Source organism: Protopterus annectens, chromosome 1.part1, assembly GCF_019279795.1.
Source record: "Protopterus annectens isolate FY-2018-M chromosome 1.part1, PAN1.0, whole genome shotgun sequence".
Classification (NCBI taxonomy): domain Eukaryota; kingdom Metazoa; phylum Chordata; order Ceratodontiformes; family Protopteridae; genus Protopterus; species Protopterus annectens.
This window is the reverse complement of record NC_056726.1, coordinates 695,628,110-695,634,109: the sequence shown is the minus strand read 5'-3', so window position 1 is coordinate 695,634,109 and position 6,000 is coordinate 695,628,110.

Genomic DNA, 6,000 nt, shown 5'->3' with positions numbered 1-6,000 from the left:
TTAAAAGTTCTCAGCTCACTGGCAAAAAGTATTTTTGTCCGGTTCCACTTCAATAAACACAGAACACCAAATGATATTTGACAACCTTTATTAAACTTCCATAAACATGATTGTTAACCAATAGTTATAAATTTTGGTGATAATAACATCCATGAAAGAAGACATAAAATAACCATAAGGGCAGCATACTGCTCACCCTTGATAAGCAGCATCCCCCACTTGCTCACTTATCTTTGCACTAATAAGGCAGTGTTCCCACTCACCTTCAATTTATTGAATTACACCACCATCCACTTATCCACCAGAACAACCGCTCACTTTCAACTTATTGAATTGCACATCCATCACCAGAGGGGTAACAGAAGAGGGCAAGCTTGCCCCTCTTCTCCACCTTCCCCCACATAACATAAAAACAAACCCTGCTATGAAAAGAGGGAAGGTAGCAAGGTCATGCCAAAATGTGACTCCTACCTCATCTACACATACCAAAACTCTCTAATCCCTTCCCTGTCCTTACCTCATTTCCTCCTAACATCCTTCCCTCCCAATTAACCCTATCCTACCATTATCCTTTTAATTCCTGCTAACTTATATACCTAGCACCACATTGAAGATGACCCAGGACAAAAGGGTCTATTTCAAACCTCATGTGTCCTGTTCCACTTCAATAAACACACAACAGCGAATGACATTTGATGACCTTTATTAGACTTCCATAAACATGATTGTAAACCAATAGTTATAAATGTTGGTGATAATAACATCCATGAAAGAAGACATAAAATAACCATAAGGGCAGCGTACTGCTCACCCTTGATAAGCAGCATCCCCCACTTGCTCACTTATCTTTGCACTAATAAGGCAGCGTTCCCACTCACCTTCAATTTATTGAATTACACCACCATCCAAATAAGCAGCTCTGCTTGCTTATTAACTTATCCACCAGAACAACCGCTCACTTTTAACTTATTGAATTGCACATCCATCACCAGAGGGGGAACAGAAGAGGGCAAGCTTGCCCCTCTTCTCCGCCCACCAGCCTGACCAGGCTGTTCCACCTCTTCTAGCAGAGCTTCCATCCTAAGGCCAAACATCATCTGGTGTACCTATTTTCTATAGTCCAGCTGGATCATTAAGACCAGCCCTCATCTGCAAATAAACTTAAAACCATACCTTTGATAACATCCCTCGAAGACACAATACCCACATCTTGAACTATCCCCTAGAACACCTGCATACCTGCCATTCTGATGACCAAAACATCTCATGTGACCAGTGTGTTCAAAACAGCAGGAACAGCCACCCCGACAAATCCATCACCTTCCAAATCCACTTCCTTCAAGCCCCCAACTGCTTACATCTGCAAAGAAAGAACACTGTAAATTCATGAAACTGACTTAAAGGCATTAAACCCTGTCAAAAAGTGCCCCTAAGTCTTCAAACTGCCCCCATTACACTGCCCTATCTCCCTTATCTCAGCCCAACTCCATTTCACCTGCATAAAATCCTATCACAGCCAAAGCAATAAACATACAACAGCATCAGTGACCTTCAATAACCACCAAAAGTAAAATGATAATGATACTAACTGAAGATGATGCAACTAAGCACTGTAAAAAGATAAGTTAAATATAAATATACCTTACCTGTGTCACCTATTGACTGCCATATGCAACAATCTAATAGTCTGCTAAACATTTATGTAATCAACACTACAAAAATATCCTCATAGATCATTGCAAACATTTTTAAGAGCTGTCTACCTCACAGTTGCCAAATATAACAGAAGAAAACAAAAAAGATTTACCTACTCTCTTGCAATTTAATCTACCAATGCAGTCAGTATGACAGCAACTGGTGTAAACAATAATAACCCCAGTTCCCCCAACTAAACTGAATAACATGAAACATCCACGTCAAACCATTACATTGCAACTATTGGAAAGAAAATATAACAAACAATTCCATATATGGCTGCCTTGCTGCAAGACCATGAACTCTTTTCACACCACGCCATCAACCGACATCATCCTCGACCCCCTCTCTCACATGTTGAAGCCTCCTTCCTTCAACCTACCAAGTAAAGCACAGTCAGCCCTTCTCCATTTGCAACCTTCAAGGGATCTGTAAAATAAAAGACTGTAAATACTTCATTCACACAATAACAGCTTCTTAATGACAGCATGCACCACCACTGGCATATCTCCTTCATCAACTGCATAAAATGCATCTACTACCGCATACAAAACACCAATCAAAATTAAGATGTGTTAACAAAGATACCCGTACCTATGCAAAATAAAACAAATGACTGCATTAAAAGACCTATTCTATAAATAAATATATCACTCTATTCCCAACCAAGTAGTTCCCACATTGTTAACCATAATTAAGGAAAACAAAAATCCATAGTCATGCTATTATAACCTGTTACCAAACCTAAGGTGTAAATTCCCCCCACAGCTCTACCTATATCCCTATGGAAATGGACAACAATCACCCATGTCCCTCTTAAATAAGAGCAACATGCAGTGCACACTGGATTAAGGAATCTTACTTACCTGAAGCTGGCTAGTTCATCAAAACCTTAAGAGCCATTAACCTATTTTTGCACCCAGTTTTTAAAACTACCCCAACACAGCCATCTACCTACCATGCTTCCTAAACTCTATCTACAAAATGCACCCAAACTCCAAGTGAAATGATCCTTGTGCTATTCTGTAAAACCTTAACCTGGTATGTAACATTAATATACCTACTCAAGGGACAAATTTGTCACCCCAATATACCACCCATTAGGAACAGACTCCAGCATCCTGTCAAACACCTCAATGGCCCTTCCTCTACATATGGTTCAACAACTGAATGAGTGAATATGACCACCCAAGGTTCCAAGAAAGTAAGGATTGAACTTCAAGCTAGGCAAAACTATCCATGCATAATGTACTACCAAGACCTGACCATACCCAATGACATTAGATCAAAGTCAGCGACATGCCATCATGTCCAACTGCCACCTCTTTCACCCAGTGGAATTAGTAATGACCAAACTGCAAACTGCCATGCCCTTACCTAATGGAGCAATTGTCTCCCCCATCAGCAATACCAAAAGTCCTGTCGCATGAACACCAAAAACCACCACTTGATTAGACTAACAGTTAAACCCAATGATCCCTTTCCAGTACTACAATAACCATATCATTGCATACCCTCTGTGTATTAACTTCTCACTCATTCCAATAACTAATATTAACATCAAAATAAGCCCCGGGAGCTGACTTGTAAGAGCCCTAGAGCTGTTAGCCTAAGAAACTCCTATGCTCCTACAATTGTTGTGACTCACTTGCGGGAACCCCGCACTCCCCATAACAATCCCCAGTGCTTTACCCTACCCCAAACTATCTCCACTTCACTTGCCTTCACACTACTCAAAACACAGTACCCTGACATGTCTTAATGATCCCAAACAAGTAGGATTACCTGTGACCTCATTGTGCTCCACTCCAGCCTTGAGCACGTCCATCCTAGTAGCGCCATTACCTTGTAACTCTGCTCCCCTCCAGCCACTGACCATTGATCATCTAGGATGCCATTGTGCCTAGAAAAACAAAGAAACAAAAATTGAGCTTCTACTTGCCTATGTTGCAAGTATACACTGTGTATGAGGAGAAATTTAAATATGAAAACTGGACACTTTGAAATTTCCATAAGAATGCAGCTACAGCCAAGTCAAATTCCTAAAACAACCCTGCCAAATTCCCCCTAAACAGGTACAGGCTAACACGGAAGGACTGTGGCTGAGCAAGTTCACAGATGATTGCAGACTGGGCACCATAATCGACTCTCCAGCCGACACAAGCATCCTACAAAAGGGCCTCATAGAAACAGACAACTGGTGCCAGAGCCATGGCCTCAAGATAAACGCCAAAAAGTGTATAGTCATCCCCTTTGGCAAAAACAAAGTGCCCACAAGTTACCACATAGGTGGTAATCCATTAAGTATGGAAGAAGTAATTAGGGACCTGGGAACTCAAGTTGATAGCAATCTCTCATTTGACAACCACTTGGCCAAAGTAGTTAGAAAAACATTTTATATAGCCCACCTAATCATGAATGGATTCACATCTAGATCAGGGGAGATCATCGTGCCTCTTTACTCATCCCTCATCAGGCCCATAATTGAGTACAATGCCCCTTTTAGGATGTACCTTACCAGATACCTGCAGCAACTGGAAAGACCCCAAAAGTACCTCACCAAGAGGATCATAGGGCTCAAACAGATGCCATATGTTGCCCGGTTAAAGAAACTCCAGCTCTACTCAGTGGCATACCACCTGCTCAAAGGCGATCTGTGCCTGATGTATAAAGCCATGTCCAACCCAGAATTAATGGACATGCTGCACCTCAGAAAATCCAAATCCCATTGAGCTACGCTCGAGACTTGAACCTCAGCACTGAAATAAATAGGACATGCTGGAGGGACAGATTCATAACCCAGAGGCTCCCTTCACTCTGGAATAAAATCCCAGTCCAGGTTAGGCAGAGTCCCTCATTGACTCTCTTCAAGAGGAATCTTGATGAGTGGATGGGAGATCGTAGGTTTACCCCAGCTATCACTTCTGTGTCACTGTTAGACAGAGGCACAGTATACTAACCTCGAAAAAGGGCATAGCAAAATTAATTTAAAATGGGTGGTGAAAGCCAAACACTCTCTGGCTAGGCTTATAAATGCCCTAGGGCTGATAGCCTAGTATGAACCTATGAACAACAAGGATATCCCCAGGCAATGCATCTTAGACAAAATTACAATTTTATATTTAGAAAGTACGACCTTGGAAGCTCCTCCTATGTGCTGATTCAGTCCACAAGTCTCTCCCATGCCATGACCTGGCAACCAAATTAAGATGTTTATCAAAATAAATTCCCCTCATAAATTAATTGTACCCCCCTCAAGTGTATCTAATTCTGGGGAATGCTCCCCATCTAGGGTCCTAACAGTCCATGTTCCCTAACTCCACCTAAAACATCTGTAACACATTTCAAGTTAACATTTTTCTACTACTTCATTCCACGCCTCGATAACTCCCTATGTTCCCCACACTTCTATGGCTCCAAATTAAGCTTTTGTCCCTCCTCTGTCATGCCCTCTAGCTGAGCTGCCTAGGTCACCCTTAACCTTTCCTTCTGGGGTAAGAAGAGACTGCATAAATCCCATGACAATGTAAACTGATGAGAAGTATAAACAAACATCTGCATGCCCAAATTAGTCTCCCCCTAGATCCACACCCACCCTTCAAATAGTGTAAAGGGGCACTACCTAATTGAGTGATCTATATAAAGTAAATTTATATGCACTCACACACACACACACACACACACACACACACACACACACACACACACACACACACACACACACACACACATCTATTCCTTGTCTAATTGCTCATGGATTACCAAACAATAACTGCTGGCTCAAGCATGAATTAAAAAAAAAAAATTAGCTGGGTCAGTATCTACTTGCACGAGAGAGACATTGTACTGTAGACTTATGCAAGGCTAACTATACTAAAGTAAACTATAACATGCTATCATATGTTCTATGCCCAGCAGTGTCATTCCACTGTGATACCTATATAAATGGGTAATGACAAAATAATGCCGCTCCTTATGTGTGCCAATGTTGCTTCTATATCACACTACCCTCTCTCTTTAGTATGTTCAAGTAACTGGAAGAACGATGGCCCCATAAACTTAGGTAACCTGTATAGGAAGGTGTACCTTCCATAAACCTACCCCACATCAGATAAGTCTGTATCATGTAAACACTCCTGACAGGCATTTTTTGCAGGAAATCCCAACCCACGAAAACACTCAATGCATCAAGCCTTCCCCAACAAGTCATTTCCACAGCAAACCTTTGTTTCACAGCAACAAGTAGATGACAATGGCCCAAACAGGGCAACTGCAACCATCAAACATACCTCTTGACCTCTTAAT